General features: G+C 38.6%; 1 long non-coding RNA gene across 4 annotated transcripts in view; it reads left to right on the top strand.

Moving 5' to 3' along the window:
• Positions 1 to 20,528, top strand: part of LOC138107765 (uncharacterized) — a 98,670-nt gene that overhangs the window by 63,310 nt on the left and 14,832 nt on the right. Inside the window, exons 2-6 of one of the 4 annotated variants that reach the window (XR_011149694.1) lie at positions 1,206 to 1,302; positions 3,405 to 3,505; positions 3,800 to 3,924; positions 5,261 to 5,379; positions 10,588 to 11,678. This is a non-coding gene — a long non-coding RNA (uncharacterized lncRNA). Of the gene's footprint in view, positions 1 to 1,205; positions 1,303 to 3,404; positions 3,506 to 3,799; positions 3,925 to 5,260; positions 5,380 to 10,587; positions 11,679 to 20,528 lie in introns of those variants that run through there. The other 3 variants (XR_011149691.1, XR_011149693.1, XR_011149692.1) reach the window with 3 other exon arrangements.

Here is a 20,528-nt window from a genome sequence, read left to right as displayed (position 1 = left end):
TTATAAGTCATTCTTTCTCAGAAACTCTTGAAAAATTTGAAACTGATGGGTTTCTGTGCTACGTATATGAAATAGATATCTTGGTAAATATGAGTTCATTGCTTTTCACAATGTGAAAAGTGCATGCTAAAGCTAAGTTCTCCTAGCCTCAGAATTTTTATTCTGTATGGTGTTACAGACTACCATCAATAGAAAGAGCGAAGGTTATGCCTTATGAAATAGAAATCATAGTCAGTGTAGGACCCAGTTTTCCTGCTTTATTCCATGAGAATTTGTTACCAATCAGTTTAGCTGGTTTCTATCTACTGAAAGCAATCACTGGTTCTTACTGTAATTAACTGTGTTAGTGAAAGAATGTTCCCATACACTTAAATTTCTACTGGTTAAACTGTACCAGTTCCCGGTAGTCAAAAAGACTATGGGCATTTGAAATAGTTTTTTACTGAGGTCATCTCATTTTCAAGGGTTTAGACATTCAGTATATGATGTGGGCTGTTCTGTATGAGTTACTTGGATGTCAGAGAACAGTCCTGGACATTTACTTCAGTAGGTAATAGCCTGAGTGGACAAAGTTGCTTAATTCAGGGGCTTAACAGAGAAATCCCGGAGAAGAGTTACTGTGCTGGATCTCTTTCCGTTTGGCCAGCTCTGGGGAGGCTCCCTGTTCAGTAAGATATCCACCAGTTGTCAGGTCAGTTGACTCTTTGTTCCCTTTCAGCTTAATTATTCTTGCTATAGTGTATGTAAAACAGTTGAATTAGAGAAAATTCCCATGGTGAAGAGCTGAATGAAGCTGCAGGTTAACAAAAGCCTTTTTTTCTTACATTATCTTTTAATCTGTTGTATAAATGTCACAAGCAGGATCCACTTTAATTAACAGGAGGACTGGTGATGTGATACACTGTTCTTCAGCTAGAAGCAGTGGTAGCAGATATTGATTGATTAAAGTATGACTGTCATCATGGAGACCTGGCATGGGAGCTATAAGAGAAGGACAGGGGAGCAAAGACTTGGGGGGGTCCTTTTGATGAGATGTGACAGAAATGCCAATAGTGAGCAAAGCCGAAGCTGGCATTTTTGCCTACTGCTGTGACTGGCTGGGCTCATGTAATATTTCACTAAAAACAAGAATTTATTATGAGTTTCAGTGTTGTTTTTGACAGAAGCAATAGCAAGTACTCTGAGTGTTGCTCCTCTTTATCCAGGGTGAAACTGACTGACAGAGTCAGAAATTGCTTCTGCATGAACATTGGTTTTATTCTCAGAAGACTCATTAGCAGCATTCCAACACTGTACAAGAAGGTTCGTCTCTCTGTCTTGAATATGTCACCTGTATGTTCCACTGCAGCTGCTTTTGCTTTCACGATAATATAAAAAGCAAATTTTACTGTCTTGCTATATTTAAAACCAGATGGTTGGCCCACTTAACCTCAGGCAAACATTGCAATTCCTCCTTTTCCAGATTTTTAGTATTTGTTTGCTGACTAAAGCACCAGGGTTTAGAATCATTGCTGTTACACAATACCACATTTCATGTACAAGCCTTTTTATGTGTCTTGTACACTTATATATTATACAATAGAAGCATATCCATTCTGCTGCTAACCAGAAAATATGAATTTTGATCTAAAATACATGCATTAAACATTAAAAAAGAAAAAGTTCTGTGGCAGAAAAATAATTCCCTATTTGCAAATGTAATTTGGAATTATCAACAGAAGCAAAGACTGACAAAATAATGACATTACCTTTTGAATCAGAAATTACCAATTATGATCAGTTCTGTTGTGTTTAGTAGTGGAACAATTCCAGACTATTTGTTTTCAAGATATATAAGTATTTGCAGCTCTTTTTTCATTCTCATTGACCTTGTCTCTTATTTTTTCTGCCAAGGGAGTTATATCATCCAGTATGACACAGAAATTATATGCTCACTTTGAGGCTAATGTTAGTTCACAACAAAATACCTGCTGGCCAGAACTTTCATAGAGAGATTTTCATATCTAAGATCTGTTGTCAGATTTCCATATGTAAGTGCAGTCTTCTGATATCTTCTGTGCTACAAAATCCATCTGGTTTCTCTGTAAATATCAAAAAGCAATTGGGTGGGCTTTGACTTCTATTCCATAGGACATAATAGTTTTAATTAAAATTGCCTCTCATTCTGAGGCTTTGGAAATGTTTGTTTTATTTTTCCTGATCACTGAGTTCTCTGTTCTTTCTGTGGCACTTACAAGTTCTCATTTTCTTCTGTGTTTACTTTTTCATTGAGCATCCTATGAGATCTTTCAGTGTCATCCACCCTTCTAGCCAAAGGCAACAATCAGTGACTCAGAGCTGCTTCATAGTAATTGACAGTTGTGTTTTCCAAACTAGGGGACTATTACTGCTAATAGAGAAAGTCAGCAAAACCCAGACCCTGTAAAATATAACGTGGAAACCTATTTCAAGTCTAGTAAAAAAAGCCAAGAAACCCCCAAACAGACAAAAATCCTCAACCAAACAAAAAAAAACCCCTTTTCATAAAAAAATACCACGTAGCTGTGGCTACTGCACATGCAACATAAACCTAATAAAGTATGCTCCAGTTATTGCTGTAACCTGAGAATTACCCTGATTGCTCTTAGTTGTGAATAAGGGTAGCAAACCTCCTAAAAACTCTTTGTCAGCTAGTCACATTGTATTAGAGCTGGAACAGTCTATGTGACTGGACTGACCTTCAACAAACTAAAATATAACCCTTTAAAAAAGAATATTTAGTCACGCTATAGAAGTGAAGCAGTGATAAGTGACTGACAAAATGAGCTCTCTTAGTGAATACATTGCCCAGTCACTGACTACACTCCATGTACACTATATATGCACTTTGGAAATACTATTACGCTCAAAATCTTGTTATAGAAAAAGAAGAAAAACAACCTATATGTAAACTAATTTATCATTAGCATCTTAACAGTTTCATGAGCGAATTATTATTACTCCAGATGTAACTATTAAATAACAAAAAGCAGTAATACAGAAAGAAAAATGTCGCTGTTGTACCAAGAATGACACCAATCCAGGATTGGGTTCAAAGGCCAGAAGTGGCTATATTTAATTATATAATTCAGCTTATATAGCTTTGTTTGCAAGGGTGGCATAAAACCATTGGATGCTTGACCATCCACCTCCCAGAGGGATTGGCTGAGCAGCACAACATCCATTTCCAAAATATTTTTCCCAGAGTGGAAAACAAAGACACAAACAGCTTGCACCTGTGAGATAGTTTACAAAACCTCAAACCGTTTTCCCAGCTGGTTAGCATGAGAAAGGAGACTTTCACAGGCGGCTATAAAAATAGGCCGCCTCTCTTAGCATCTATAGAAAAATGTTAAAAATTTTACACACTCTTCCTCTTTTCATAGAATCATAGATTCACACATGATTGCAGTATCACAGGATGCTGAGGTAGTAAAGGACTCACGAAGAGCACCTAGTCCAACTGGCCGGCTCAAAACAGACTGAGGTAGTTTGCTCAGGGCCATATCCTACTGGGTTTTGGGTTTCTCCAAGGATGGAGACCACAAATTTCCTGTGAAACCTGTGTCCCCCTTATGGTGAAGGATTTTTTTCCTATGTTTAATTGCAATTTTCTGTATTTCAATTCATGCCTGTTGTCTCTTGTCCTGTCCATGAGCACCACTGAGGTTTTGTCTCCATCTTCTTTACTCCCCTTATGAAGTATTTGTACACATGGGTAGGATCCTCCTTAGTCTTTGCCAGGCTGAGCAATCCCAGCTCTCTCTGCCTTTCCTGACAGGAGAGATGCTCCAGAAGCTCCATCATCTTCATGCTTCCTTGAGGAAATCAGCCCTGTCTCCTGGTCCATGTGCCTCTTGTACTGAGGAGCCCAGAACTGGACCCAGCAGTTCAAATATGGTGCCAGTAGGTAGTTTTTTGTTACTTGCTTATTTGGTTTTATGCTGGTTGTGTGGTCATTCTTCCAATATTCTTCTGGATTATAAAATGAATGATTTAATTCTGTATGTGAGGGGGGGGTGTACAGCCAACATTCTGAACCCATTGCTGGGAGAAATATGATCATAATTATAGTTTTTCTTCTGTACTTTAGGAGCCATTTGGGATCTTGTTTATTTACTTGCTAACAAGTGCTACACCTTGCTCTTTTGTCTCTGATCTGCAAGTTCTCATTATATCTGAACTTATTTTAGATGGTGTTTTTATCTATGTTAATTGTTTTTTTTCTTATTTTTTTATGCCTAAAACTGCTTCTACCAAGCTTTGTGTCTGCAAGTTTTTTATAGCCTTCCAGTTTCTAGATTCCAGTGCCAGCCTGTGTCCATTTTCTTGTAATCCTGGTCCCATAATCCCTTTACAGTGTTTTTCCCAGCTAAAGGCCCTTGCTCCATACCAGGCCCATATTCTGCTGCATTCCATCATTATCTCAGCAACATGAATGTTTCACTTTTCAGGAAGAACTACTTGTAAATTACTGTCTTTATAAAATTACTCTTACACCATACAGAGATTAGTAAAAGGAAAATGAATTAGGTTTATCCACCTGCTCATTAGAAAAAAAAATGCTACATCTAAACAAACTCTAGAGAAAAGCAACAGACTGGTCAAAATTATTTCAAGCAAGGCATGCCTGGCAAAACTCAGTCCTAAGAAGCAACAAAGCCACTACAAAGCCTGTGGTTTTAGTCCTGCTAGCGGTACCCATACAATATGAATTCCACTTCAGAGGACCCAGAAGGTATTTCTGGATCCTGGGGAAAGTTATAAAGGGTGAAAAAAGAATCTGAAAAGTGGGGAAAGGAATATAAGGACATGATTTTCTCTCTTTTCGAATCAAAGTTTACAGTGTGTTCTGAAGTGCTAGTTTACTGAGAGTGTGACGAATTTATTGCTGTGACATTTAGTGAGCAAGCATCCATAATTGAAAGCTTAAACTTGATTTCTTCTCTTTCAAGGCAGAACTTGAAGGACTGAAAAATCAACAAGACTTGATTAATCAAGTTGGCAATGTCAATAGAAAAGACTTTTAGGCATTGTATTTGATATATGTATGAATCATGAACAGCAAAATGTACATACAGTTGCAGAAAATGTACAAAAGCTGCTGTTTTGAAAGTTATACAGCCTGAAGTAGCTATCTCATCAGGGCCTTTATCAAATAACAGTTTTCTGCAGTGAATGAATTACTCAGCTAAGTATGCCAGCATACTTATAGGAGTGGTCCTTTGTGCATCTCTTCCAGCACACTCAGTGGAAATCTTACTAGAAACATCACCAGAAGCAATCCAAGATCCATATGCCTTTAAGATTTACATGCTTCAACAGTACTAGAGCAAGATAAAAGACCCTTTGGCCACACAGGTAAAGGAAATTAAACGTAGCCAAGTCGTGGCTTCACTCCCTTGCAGTCCACAAAATTCTTGCCACTAAGTTCACACTTGGAAACCAGTATTAAGGATGGATGAAAGGTATGGGTTTCCACAAGGCCATCAGAGAATTTTTTACTTACTGGCATTTCTTCATGTTAGGCTATGATTTCTTCTTTTGTGAGCAACTTTTCTTTGCAATCAGCTGATGAGCCTGTCAGCAGAGGAGGCCTAACGAGATTCTTTGAACCAGGCTGTAGGCTTCTCTAATGACTACCATTTGTTCTTAGCTAGTGATCCTTTCAAAAATTCATTTTGTGTGCTGCACCTAATCTACCTTCTTGACAGCTCCAAGCACCTAAATGAGCAGAACTTTTCTCTCCTGAGGCTGAAATGGAACCTTTGTTTACGCGTAACCTGATAAAAGCATTCATCAGAAAACTTAAAGGGGGTTATTTCCTAGGCGTATAGAAAAAATAATTATCTTGTATAAGATCTTATTGAAAAAACCCTGAAAACAGTGTCTAAGAATGTTATGGATCTGATATTCAGTAGCAGAAGTTTTTTCCTGATGGAATGGGAAAGAATTTATTATCTGTTGATTTACCTGAGCTGATGTTGGCTGCAATAAATTCATGGGTCATTTCAAATGTCTCCAAGACTGGGGTTCCTGGGTGACTTTTTATTTCCCAGAAGCTCAGAAATGTTCCCTCTCTCTGAATAAGAGCCCAAGTTTATTTATAAAAGCATTGGAAATTCTTCTAATATCTCCATTTTCTGAATGAGGCTTCTTTTCCATCACAGAGCCAAAGAAACTACCTTGTTAATATTTTTTGGTCAAAAGTGAGTATAGCTTAAGTAATCCTGCAGATTTATCTCTGTGTAGAATATGTTTTACTGTCTGGAAAAATTTAACCACTGCCACATTCTTACCATGTTTTGAAGTATTTTTCTGTTAAAAAATTTTCCTACCCCCAAAAGGCTATATTACATTTTATTGTTATTTCCAGTATTGTAAGAATACCAAGAGAATTCTAATAAAACATTCTCTCCTCTGCAAATAGAAACTTCCATTTAAAGAAAACTTGAGAACTCTGGTTCTGCTATGGTTACAGTCAGCTTTGTCTTCCACTAGAGTTAATTTAGCATTTAGAGGGCAACCTCTCAGTCTGTACAAGTACACAGAAAGAAAATCTGACAAGGAATGAAACTCCCGACTCTGGCACAGCTGTACTGAATGCCTCTTCTGTTCTGCCAGACCAGTTTAGCTATCTTGCTTTTTCTTCTGTGCACTCTGAGAAGCCTAAATCTAATTAAACAACAGACAAAAACTAGACATGCAATTGATCTGTGAGAGGAGAAAGGGGAATAAATTAACAATGAAAAGTTTAAACTAAAAGTAATTTCAACGTATTTATTAGACTGGCATTTGAGGAATTGCTCAAACTTCGTTTGTTTTGGAAGCCATTTTTACAGTTAGCCAAGAGATAATCCACCATTTCCCCCCACCATGCTTCTTCCTTACAAAAGCAGAAACCAAATGCTCTTGATACACCTTCAGCATTTATCCTACAGAACAACAAAAATAAAAGCCTTCCTAACATCCCACTTTCTTGTCCTAGTCTTGTACCTAATATTCTTCCACAAGAAACATATCCTTGTCAAGACCTTTTTTGTTCAGCTACGTTTTATGTAGTTTCTCTTCATGATGTACTGCCTGGCCTCTTAAATTTGACTTGGCAGAGCAATTTAAGTATTCTGATAAGGTATATCTAACCCATTAAAAGGCCAAGTCTGAGTTTCATGATTCTTACTGAGAAGGGGAGAATGAGATTAGAAAGAACTTGAACTGCTTTTCATATTATCACATTGTCATATTCAAAGTATATTTAATACCAATCTTATTATGAGTGTAGTCTGCAGCATTATCTTTACAGATTGTACAAGCAGGCATAGAGTGCATTTCACAGTCTAATTTTAAAGGGGCTTTTATTCCATATCTGCTTACTGAGTATCTGCTCTGATTCAAAGCACATTAACATGCAAATAATGACATAAATCTTGAGGAGAAGGAAACGCAACAGAAACTTGTCTGTAAATGAACAAAGTTCAACAATCAGTCAAATATGTAATATTACTTAATATTTGGTGCATTACATCTGCTTCTAGTCTCTCCAGTCTCAGCATGTTTAATGTCTCCAGAGTTTTACTTGACTAGCTGATGACATGATCAGAGATGTCATGGGATGCAGCTAGGCAGTGCAAAGGAGAGCTGGGTAGGGATGCTGTCAGGGCTGTGGTAAATCACACTTTTCAAAATGCTTGATAATATGCCCTTGCAGTGTCATAATCTCAGTGTCAAGTATTATCAATTTTTCAAAGTTATGGGGCATGATAGATTGCCTCTGCATTCCCTTGTATCTTTTAGAATAGGATCTCTTGTAGACCTCTCAGGCTTTCTTCAGATGCTTATGCACGACTGGATCTTTTAGTGCCTCCAGTAAGTTACATGGTCACTGGTATAACAAAACTCTTAAAAATGCACTCTTAGTTATTTTTCAGGACTTCCAGCAATTCATAATTCATTTAGAGGTGGATGCAGAGTACAAATTATCATTCAAATGGAAGAAACATAAAAAAATATATTATTCTTCTGCCCTTGAAAGGAAAAAAGGTTCTGTTTTAGTGATATTCTGAGATAGGGTATGCAAAAATTGGCTGGAAAATGAGGTAAAAGGCCATTGTTCTCTCCTTATAAGGAAAGGAAGATGCAAGGCATCTGCTGCAACTGTAAGAACGAGATATTAACTAGGCCGAATTACACATACAATTGGTGAATCGTGTTAGAAAGTGGTGCAGTCTGTTATTGAGCATCATGGGGGCACTGGCCTTTGTAACCAAAAGGAAAAACAGATCTGAGGATACTGAGCTATAGTGTACAGACAACTTTGATTTGGGGAATTTTCCTGAACACCACTATTCACTTCATCTCCTGAAGAATGTGAGAAATTTTTCCTGAGAAATTTTATAATGCCTCACTCTAGGCTATATCTTAGTATACATGATTTTACTTTGAATGTATCTCTCTAAATTGTTTTTTTTTTTCTTTTGATGAAGTTGCAAAACCAGAAACTAGAGTTTATATGGAGACAAAATGGCAAGTGTTAGCAAACTGAGACTATAAATGTCTCCATTCAGAAGAAGGAAAATGGTATTTTTTCTCAGGCCAATCCATACTGTAACATATTGCATGAACATGAAAAGACTCTAATTAGATACTCTTGTGAGTACAGAAGGAGGGTGAGCTGTTACTAAGGAGGCTGTCAAGGTGTAGAATACAGGTGGATTTTGCAGTGATGTCCATGGTTGGATGAAATGTCAAAATATTTAGATAGGTGCATAGAGAGAAGTAGGAGACCCTTGTGGTCTTACAGCTCAGTTTTCCACTGTAAGTGATGAATTATTTCTGCTAATTTTCTCTACTGGAAACCAGAGAATAAAAGTTATATACCCTAAAATAATCCAACATGATTTACAAATTTGATTAGACTCATGAAAATATAATAAATTTTGAAGAGAATGGGATAGCATTCTTCAGACCGTATGTCATACTTCAAAAACACTTTTGATGGCTGAATATTTGCTATTCATTTTTGGTATGGGTAAGCTCTTCACCTGCTCACCAGGCTGTTGAATTCTCTGTAAGTGTGTCTCACTGTGCTTTCCTTGCTGAACTAACTTGCTCTTGTCTTCTTCAGGGTATTTTTGTAGGGTAGTCTCTCTGTCTGCTATTTCTTCATAGAAGTTGGAACTCAAGATCTACTTGTCTTATAGCTACAGATCAATCACTACAGATTTTCTAGCAAAGAGAAGACTTGTCTGGTGGATTTACAGGCTCTGACACTATTGGGGTTATATGGGTTTGTGGAGTAGAGACTTGCCTTGGTAGTTTAGAAAATAAAGTAATGGCATGAAACTGTGTCAGGGGAGGTTTAGTTTGGGTATCAGGAAAAAGTTCTTCACCCAGAGGGTGGTTGGGCACTGGAACAGCCTCTCCAGTGAAGTGGTCACAGCACGCCACCTGACAGAGCTCAAGAAGTGTTTGGAAAATGCTCTTGGGCATGTGGTGTGGCTCTTAGGGCTGTCCTGTAAAGAGTCTGGGGTTGGACTTTAATGGTCCTTGTAGATCCCTTCCAACTCAGAACAATAATTCTTCCACAGAAAATTAAAAAATAGCAAAAAAATTGTAGTCTCTAAAATAAAGTGGATGACTTATCTTGAAGTAATTGTTTTATTTATATCATCCCAGAATCATGAAATCACACAATTGTTAGGGTTGGAAGTGACTTCTGGAGATCATCTAGTCTAACCCCCCTGCCAAGGCAGGGTCACCTAGAGCAGGCTACACAGGAGCACATCCAGGTGGGTTTTGAATGTCTTCAGAGAGGGAGACTCCATTACCTCCTTGGGCAGCCTGTTCCAGTGTTCTGCCAACCTCAGTGTAAATAATTTCTTCCTCATGTTGAGGTAGAACTTCTTGTAGTTTAGTTTATGGCCATTTCTCCTCATTCTGTTGCTGGGCACCACTGAAAAGAGTCTGGGACCCTCCTTTTGGCAACAGCCTTTGAGATATTTATGTATTGATGAGATAATTTCTGAGTCTTCTCTAGATTAAACTGGCCCAACTCTCGCATTCTCTTCTCATAAAAGATCCTCCAGACCTCTCATCATCTTTTTGGTCTCTGCTGGACCCTCTGTTCCTTGCCTTTCTTGTATTGAGTAGTCCAGACCTGGACACAGCACTCCAGATGTGGCCTCATTAGGGCCAAGCAGAGGCGGGGCTATCACCTCCCTCGGCCTGCTGGTCACTGCTCTCCCAACGCACCTCAGGATACCGCTGGCCCTTCTGGCCACAAGGGCACTGCCAGCTCACAGTGAGTTTGTCATCCACCAGTACTCCCAGCTCCTTCCCAGCAGAGCTGCTCTCCAGTAGGTCAGCCCCCAGCCTGTGCTGGTTATTCCTCCCCAGGTGCAGGACCCTACACTTGCCCTTGCTGAACCTCATTAGGTTTCTCTCCTCCCAGCTCTCCAGCCTATCAAGGTCCCACTGAATGGCAGCACAGCCTTCTGGTGTGCCAGCCACTCCCCCCAGTTTCATGTCATCAGCAAACTTGCTGAGAGCACATCCTATCCCTTTATCCAGGTCGTTGGTAAAGAAGTTGAATAAGGCTGGACTCAGTACTGATCCCTGGGAATGCCACTGACCACAGGCCTCCAACTGGATTCTACTCTGATGGTCACGACCCTCTGAGCTCTGCCATTCAGCCACTTCTGGATCCAACTCAGTGTCCATTCACTTGCCTCACATTTCCTGAGCTTACCTAAAAGGATATTATGGGACACGTTGTCAAAAGCCTTGCGGAAGTTGAGATAGACAATGTCCACTGCTCTCCCCTCGTCCCATCTTGCCATGTCATCATAGAAGACTATCAGATGGATCAAGAAGGATTTCCCCTTGGTGAATCTATGCTGACTACTCTTAATGACCTTTTCTTCTATCTTAGCTAGTGTTAGTATGGGAGTTCAAGATGAGCCTCTAAAATTTAGCACCAGCCACTCAGACAGAAATGACTACAAAGACACGAATTTTAAGTGTTTCAGTTTAGCTACAATTGGAAATTATGATGATGGAAAGGTAACTTTGCAGTACAGCTAAATCCACATTCAAAATGAAGAAAGTAATATGAAAACCAATGCATAAATGAATAATTTTGGTATTGATTCCCCCCTTCCATGCAATGTTTTATCTTTTGGTTTATTAAATTTCCAGGTGTCCTTTCTTGCTTTCCTATGTACTGAATAAGTAGTGATGACTTGTATTATCTGGCTTATCACACAGAATGAAAAAAAAAAACAACAAAAAAAGACATCACTGAAGTACTATTTTGGGCTCTACTGCTTGTCACATAATAAATAACTTGGTTGAAATGAAATGCTTTCATTATGAATGCTTTACAGTCCTAGGATCTCCCTGATTCATTATCTTATGTAAGACACGCTGAGACCAAATAAGTGTGATGAGACCAAATAAATGTGATGTGTATGTCAGTTTACTCTGAAATGCAGACTTCATTTCATATTTTAAAACATCCTCTTGTTACTGTTGCTAGTACTATTAATTGGAGGATTTCACCAGGAAAAAGAATTTTAAAAAAAGAGGAATTTAGTTGCTTTTATTTCCTGTTTGCCTGTAAGAGAGACTCACCTTTCCTTAGGACAGTATGCTAAAATGCATCAGGATTTTTGTGAACAGCTAATATACCAAATAGTTCTGGAAAGGAGGAAGTCAAATGGGAAGCTCAGTCTAACAAATCAGGTTCTGAACAGTCATTATTTTAAGAGTGTGGATCTAATAAGGAGTATATATATGAGTACAACAATAACAGCCCTTAATTAAAAGGACTGTTTCTGAAAATTAGATGTCAGACATTAAAAGTAAATGGCATCCAGTTATGCATTTGCATACCTATTTCTTTCACCCAGTACAATTTTATGTCCTCCTTAGTGGAGGAATTAAACACTTTATTTTTTTTTCTTTAATTTGAAAATATTTTTTCTCTATTTATATTGATATATTTAGGGTTTACTTTTCATTAATGTTAGAAAATCTGAAGGAAACCAAGGTGTCATTTTCATATGCACTAAAAAATAATAATAATAATGCAGTCACAGGATGGTATTTTCTCTTCACAGAGATATTAGAGCAAAAGAATGAGAAAGAAGATCCTTTCATTAAGGCAATTGTTGCATTTCTGATGCAAACCCATTTATTTTCCCTGCCCTTGCCATTGTTGATATTACTTCTGTGTTGAACAGAGGCATGAGCGGTTGCAGTATAATTCAGAAAGCTGGTTGAAAAATAAGTATAAGCAGAGAAAAATAATAAATGCTGGTAATGCTTCCATGACTGTATAATACCATATTTTGGGATGGTAGCAGCCTTTGACCTATGCTTCATTTTGTCTTGGCAAAGGTAATAAGCTTTAAAAAACTGGCTGACGTAGCTTGAATGGCTAACAGGCTTTCAAGCATGCAAATTTTCAGGATTTGAAAGAGAGCTTATGAATCCATTTTCTCTAACTATGTCAATTGGTCTAATTAAAGACGTTCTTCCTTCCTATACTTTATATACATTCCTATGTCTTTAAGGCTTTACTTATATCCTTAAAGACGACTACTATAACATTGCTAGATTGTTTCTGTATCATGATAATAAATCCCTTCAATTATTCGAGGTTTTGCTAGGTGTTTTACTGATTTTCCAAGTCAGAGAGACATTGTGTCTTCAAACTGTAGATTCAGTTTAGTAAGCTTGAAGTGTCCCACTATTGCCTACAACTATTGGATAAGAATATGGATTATAATCCATCTTTAATTTCTCTGCTATAAAGATCACGTCCTGTACTTAAGTGGCTGAACATCCAAAATTTTTGGGCAGTAATATTTCACAATAACATTGGGTTTTTCCCTGACTGTTACCAAGAGAAGTCCTTATACACATATAAATTTATTTATTGTAAGAAGTAATTTTAATAAATCTTATAATTTCATTCAGATTTTGAAAGGAGACATATTGTACAAAGAGAGAGTATATGTTCTTGGCAAATAATACCAACCTGGGAATAAATGGGTTTGAAGAAATAAAACGGAAAGGGGGATCATTAGGAAACCAGCTAGCTGTTAAAAGAACAGTCAGCCAGATACTGTCATAAAGATTTGAAATGCTGCAGCATCTTCTTTTATGACAGTTCTCATTCAGAAAGGTCATGATGGTATGGAGAATGAAGGGTTATCTTTTGTGATTTCTAGCTGTTTTAAATAGCGTAAAAAAATAAATCCAAGGAATTGGAAAATATTTATTAGCCTTCAGAGACTTTGCAAGAGTTTAGTTGAGATACTGAAGTGCTATGCATGTCCTAGGAGATGATGAGAAGATCAGTAGCTATTAACCATACCCTGTAGGTTTTAATACCTCAGAGAAATGTTAGCACAAATTCCACACAATAACTTCCCAAGCAAAATCCTACGGTCCTGAGTTGTCTAAATGGAGCCAATGATTGATCATGCATTTAACATTACTGATTTGTCTAAGCAGCTGTTGAACATTTCGCCATCTGCCTGTAAAGATGTGGTGATCAAAACTTTTGCAAAACTACTTGCAGAGAAAGGAAGGAAATTTTTTAAGGCTCTCTTGCTTCTCCCTCATGTGCTTCTGCTGCCAATCATCCTTTATCTGGGCAAATTTTAAAATGATTCAGAGTGTGGAATTACTATATTCTTTTTAATTTATAAGGATGATGCTATCCTCTACAATTTTATTCTTGAAACATTTTGAACTAGGGAATATCTAAACTTCTATTAACTCAAGCTACCAATTTAAGCTCAAGTATATTCTGCTACAGTGAGTATAACAAACAAGAAAATAGTCTGAGCTACATATTTCATAACAAGCTTCAAGGAATTATCATAAATCAGGTTTGAAAAGATATTAAAATGTAGAGGTGTTTGTATTTTTGTTGTAGGAGATGGTTATTATCAACAAGGTATGTATGATAAAAAACATTAGCTAAGAATATTATCTTGAAGAAGTAGAAACTATAGCCTATAATTCTGTACCAAAAATACATGCTGCATTGTTTAGATTTAATGTATGTTTTAAAAAGAAGAAAAACTCCTAATGGATTTTTAATAGTGATGTTTGTAATTTTTGAGTTTACAATTTCTATTGTTATCAAAATAGCTGTGGTGAGCTGACCATGGCTGGCCACCAGGTGCCCACCAAGCCACTCTACCACACCTGCTCCATCAAGACAATGGAGGAGAAAATACAACAAAAGATTGTGGATTGAAATAAAGGAGTTTGTTCAGTAATTAGTCTTACAAGCAAGACTGACTCATCTAGGGGAAATTATACTTCTCCAACATGGATCCTTCCCATGGGCTACAGTTCTACATGAAGTACCCCAGTGTGGATCCCTTCCATGGAGTGCCTACCTTCAGGAACAGGCTGCTCTAGCATGGTCTCCCATAGGGTCTCAGGTCCTGCCAGCAAACCTGCTCCAGCATGGGATCCTCTCTCCACAGATCCATAGCTCCTGCCAGGAGCCTGCTCCAGTATGGGCTCTCCATAGTGTGCAGCTTCTTTCAGGGCACACTCACCTGCTCTGGTGAGGTCTCCACACGCTGCAGGTAGATGATGTCTGAGCTCCTGTTGACCTCCATGGGCTGCAGGGGCACAGCCTGGCTCACCATAGTCTGCACCACAGGCTGCAGGGGAATCTCTACTCTGGCATCTGGAGCACCTCTTCACCCTCCTTCTCCACTGAACTGGGTGTCTGCAGGGCTGTTTCCATCACATATTCTCATCCTTTCTCTGGCTGGTATTTGCTCTTGCTCAGGATTCTCCCTCTTTATTAACTCTGTTATCCCAGTGGTGCTACTGCTGTGGCTAATGGGCTTGGGTCCATCTTGGAGCTGGGTGGCATTGACTCTGTTGGACATAGGGAATGCTTCTGACAGCTTCCCAGAGAAGCCACACCTGTAGCAGCCCCCTCCCTGCCTTGTCTGCCACTTTTCAGAATTTATCTATGTTTCAAATTTATTCTTTCATAAAATAGGGAAACATAATCTTTATGATATCACTTCTCATTTCAGTAGACAGGATTATGCTGTTGTACATAGAAGATGATGGTTTAAAATGAAGAACAAACACATAAACTCAAAGAAACAAGGTTCCTTTATTTTTTTTCCATACAAATGCCTCTAATATCAAGATAAGTCAGAAAAAGAAAATTACAGAGAGCCTGTGACATATAGGCTATTTTTTCAGAAGAAAATATTTTTTGAAGTGTCCTCTGGCCTCTTGGAAAAGTAGTTAAAGCTTTCAAAAAGCATATATATTAGCAAAATATTGATATCATGTAAGCATGATTTTATTACAAGAATTTTGCAATATCCAAACAAGAAGAACCCAGTTAAACAGAGATTTTGTTTTGTTTTCATCACCAGAGAATTTGAGAGGGCTTATTAAAAAAAAAAATGGTAAAAGGGAAGCATAAGAAATAGCTTGGTACTGGATAGGATTAGGGGAGAGTGGTGTATTGGAAGGAACCTGGTCCATATTTAGCTCAGCCCTGACAGCGTCTCTTTGAGATGAACTCAAATCACTTCTGCTGAATGTCTTAGCAGTCTTTTCAGTTATACTGATCTGTACTATCCTGAATATAAAAACACTATAATTTTTTTTATGAGGAGTACTGCTTGTATTTTCAGCTTTGTGTCATCATACAATCATAATGACAGTGGAAACCCATTCTGAAGAATTTAGAAATTGAGTCCTTGAATTTATATTGTATTTTATCAAGCAGAGGGCTTTTTATACAGACAAGGTATGTGATAATAAACTGTTCAGACTAGTATTTTATGCTCCCTCAAGGAAGACTTTTATTTAGCCACCCTTTACCTCCTGTTTCTTTTCATGTTGAGTACAATACTGCTGAATGCAAGGTTTTTCTAGTTCAATGGAAATTGGTGGAGACATGGGCCAGTATTTTTCTTTCTCATGTGCTCTTGGAGACAACTAAATAGAAATCCAAATCCACTAAGACTCCTTTTACTGCCTATGCACTTGCATGGTTTTAACTTGGTCAAAATTTGGCACAATGTTTTTGCTTATTCCACACCACTGCCTTCCTGTTTTCTTTCTATGTGTTGCTAAAATGTAGTTCTCTGACTTGCATTCATGTATCAGAAATTGACTCTATTCCATTGAAATCAATAGCAACTCTTCTAAAAATTTAAAACTGAGATGACAATGAGTCTACTAAAAAAGAAAGCAGCCATTTCTCATGGCTGTGCAGCTGTGTCCAGCCACTCTTGTAGGCCAGTCCAATGAGGGTGAGTACGCTCACCTGCTTCCTTCATGCCTTCCCTGATGTACTGGGTTTGTGTGGACAGGTTTTGGTAGCAAGGGCCAGGATGCTACAGAGGTGAATTCTGTGAGAAGCTGCCAATTGCTTCTCCCACGTCTGGCAGAGCCAGTGCCAGCTGGATCCAAGATGAGCTCACCACTTGCCAAGGCTGAGCCAATCAGAGATGAGAGTGATGCCTCTGTGATAACATATTTAAGGAATAAATGTGTTGCACAGAGGTAACTGCTTTCAGAGAAGAGTGGAGTGAGAATATGTGAAAGGAACAACTCTGCAGAGACCCCAGGTCAGCAGGGGGAGGAGATGCTCCAGGCATCTCCTCCATCTCCACCTGAGATTCTCCTGTAGCCTATGGATAAAGCCATGCCCCTAAAGCTCATGGAAGTCAATGAGGGTGCAGGGACCTGCAAATCCATGGAGAGTGGAGCCCATGCTAGAGAAGGTTTCCTGGTAGGACTTGTGACCCCACGGGGGACCCATGCTGGAGCAGGTAGTTCTTGATGGACTGCACCCTGTGGAAAGGCACCCATGCCGGAGCAGTTTGTGAAGGAGTGTACCCTGTGGGAAGGACTCACATTGGAAAAGTTCATGGAGAACTGTCTCCCATGGAAGGGACCCCCTGTTGAATTGGGGGAAGGACTCCTCTCCCTGAGCAATGGCAAACCAGGGTGTAATGAACTGACCATAACTCCCATTGCCCAAGAGGAGGGAGGGGGTGGAGGTGGAACCTGGGAAGGAGGGAGGGGTGGGGGGAAGGTGTTTTTAATATTTGCTTTACTTCTCATTATCCTGCTATCATTTTGTTTGGTAAGAAGTTCCATTAATATCCCCAAGTTGAGTCTATTTTGATGATAATTGGTTTGTGATCTCTCCCTGTCCTTAACTCATAACCACTTGTGGAGGGGAGTGGTAGAGCAGTGATAGAGGGGCTTTGCTGGGCACCTGGCATCCAGCCAGAGTCAAGCCACCAGACCTGCAATACTGCCTGTCCCAGTATTGCCCACAGGCATGGAGCAATCTTGGACATAGGACATAGGCCATGAAACTTGTAACATCTTGCAGCAAAAAGCCTTTTAGGAACGGTCCCACTGTATCTATTTTGCTCAGGGCTGTTGTAAGACAAATATTCTTAGCCATCCTCATTAAAAGAGGCCCATGGTTTACTCTGATTTATTGTATCATGCTTCGAAACCTCACTGATGACTGCGGCTGATTTATGCAGTAATTGTGAACACCAGCGTTACATGATGACTAAATATTTTGGAACTTCAGCCTCTGTCTCCAGGGCAAAATTATGCAGAGTTCACAGCAAACAGTGCTAACATTCATTGAGTAGGATACCTGTACTATCCTTTCAGCTAACAATCCCAGTTGTCTGGATGATCAGAATCTTGATATGAAGCTCAGCCATTCTTTCTTACAAGTTTTAAATGTATTTTCTGGTGATTCAAGAGCTGTTAGTGCTACCTATAAGATCATGATGGTCATAAAGTCTCCATAACATGAAGCACACTTTTAAAATCTGTTCAGAGATACACTGCTGTTCCCAGCCCTGTGATGGCTGTATGTAGTTCAAATATAAGGAAAGTCATGTGCTGTCAACATATACACCTACTGGGTCATCCAGTGCTGTCTGTCAGAGTTTTTCTTAAGATTTGCACCTGTTCCTGAATTTGTGAGAACTGTCCAGGGATTTTTCTTCTGCATGTACCTACAAAGCTTCCACAAAAGTGTGAGAATGCAGCCCATATGAGTATGAAATTATTGCCTGTTATAAAAATGGAAGCACAATAAGATTCTCACTATATTTTTTACCAAGTTTGGAGAGGAAAAGAATTCTCAATGCTAAAATTTTTATGTTTGTATATATGAATTCTGTTTTTTTTTTTTTCTACATGCTTTGCATACAAAAATAAGACAGATGGTCAAGATTAACACTTGCAAGTAATGAAATCTGAAGAATTCTGAACATGATTCATCAAGCATTTTATTTATGGTTTGTAGGCATTTTTAAATAACTCATTCTCTGCACCTCATATATTTGTTCGTCAGGCAGCTGGTAAAAAGACTTAATGCTGATTTCTGCTTTAATACATTTCTCCTTGCAGATACAAATTAGTCTAAGTTTTGTAAATAAGTAATTCAATAAGCTTTGGGGAGCTTCCAAGTGCTAACACCAGCTGAGGTATTGTTCTTTTAAAAAATAAGAGTTCATAATTAATATAAAATCATGCCTTTTTAAAAAAAATATTTTGGGGATGAACAAACTTATATGGAAAAAAAGAAAACTTTTCTGTTCCCTTTTGAAGTCTTCTGCTAGGTTAAAAACACATGTTTGGAAATTTAAAAATGTCCAGATGTGGTCCTTCGGCCTCTATTCCTCCTGGTGCAGAGATGAGATAAATCTCACTGTTCCATTTCTTCTGGTGAGAACTTGCCTGAAACAACTCTGAAGTAGAAACAACTTCAGGATGCGATGCTGGGATGGGAATCAAAGATGAGAAAGAGAGAGAATTTGGATAAAGTGCTAGGAGTAAGTAGGCAGGCAGAGGAGAGAATGGAAACAATCAAGCTGTATCAGCTGAATCTCCCTGAAGGCAGACAACCCCTGATGGGCCAATTACTTCATCTCAGCCACAGGAGACAGACGTTTTCTGTGCATCCCAAGCTAGTAATGCTTTAATGTTGCTGAAACTTGTTGCCAGGTGGCTGCACATAGCACAGCTGTGTTCAGAGATACAATTTCTGCCTAGTAGTGATTGAAAACCACTCATCCATGGAAGATGTGGTACAGAAACAGACCAGGCAAGACTTCTTTGACAAGCAAAGTAGTCTGCAACAGATGAGCAAATTCTGATTCCTGTATTTGCTGGGAGGCTGAGCGGGGAGAGGAATGCTATGTCTGTACCAGCAAATAAATGGGTTCAGGGCCTTTGCATCTAGTTCTGAGGCCAAATGCATTTAAATAGCATGGCACAGTGTCGTAACCACACAGCAAAGGTCACACCAAAGCAAGGCACCTACACCTAAACCAAACTAAAATGGAGCTGTGCTTGTCTTTGGCTGTCCTTGAACTGTGCCTGACACTGGGAAAGAGGTAAGTGCTGTGGCCCAGGACCCACCCCCTTGAGAGTGAAGAGCAAGAAGCTGAGCAATATGGATGGCTACATTGCATGCTCAGCCTGTCTGTGCCCTAGCTGCTACTTGATACACTCATACAGAGATTATCAGCAAGTTTTGTGACTGTTAGGATCCTTTCTCCTCAGTGATGGTATCAGATGTGTGTTGTCTGTGCCTTGATTACATGCTGTAAACTAGATTGCCATCAAATATGTATTTAAATGAAATGCAGGCAGTATTCTCCCATGCGTGGACAGACATGAACAACAAAAATATTATCTTGACACACAACCTGTTACACCTGAGTTGCTTGCAACCTTTATTAAAAGTGAAAAAAATACTTGTATACAGGATGCACATGAATAACAGTATATCTATTTACAGCTTTTTTATTTTAGTGAAGGGAGTGTTTTGCCTAAGTGAAACTAAACTCCCATGCAATCTTAGATAAAGACATGTGGAGCTTTAAGAAGAATATATCCTCCTGGCCCATAAATCTACACTATTGACTCATAGGCCCAATTGCAGTGTCTAGAACACAGTTTGGAAACATCTGGTTAGTTGGAGAAGTTAATGCAATTTATTTTACAAAGTAGAACTGAATATTTGAAAATATTTGATGTGCAGTACTTGATGAGAACTTTTCTGTGAGAGTTACGGTAAAGCATTTGTTAATTGTTGCTTCAGACTATTTATTTAGAAAGCAAATCTTCATGAGCAATAGATTACTAAGTGGCCAGGCAATGACATAATTTCAACAGAAATCTCAGAAATTAGTAACTTTCATCACAGAGTTTTCTAAAACTACAGAACATTATGAAGAGAAATTTCCCTCTTCTTGTCCCTTTTTGTGTGCTCTCCTTTGTTCACAAAGAAAACTTCTCTTTCAACCTGATATGGAAAGTTACAGGAACATTCCTATTGAAAAAGCAATTTTTTACAGATCATTTAGGGTAGTTTTGGAAAATCCATGGGAATAAGTTTTGCTGGAAAATAGTTTAAAATATTTTAGATGTTTCATAAATATTTAGCAATA

The sequence above is a fragment of the Aphelocoma coerulescens genome, chromosome 1 (genome assembly GCF_041296385.1).
Source record: "Aphelocoma coerulescens isolate FSJ_1873_10779 chromosome 1, UR_Acoe_1.0, whole genome shotgun sequence".
NCBI classification, from domain to species: Eukaryota; Metazoa; Chordata; class Aves; order Passeriformes; family Corvidae; genus Aphelocoma; species Aphelocoma coerulescens.
This window is presented reverse-complemented; position numbering and strand designations above follow the sequence as displayed.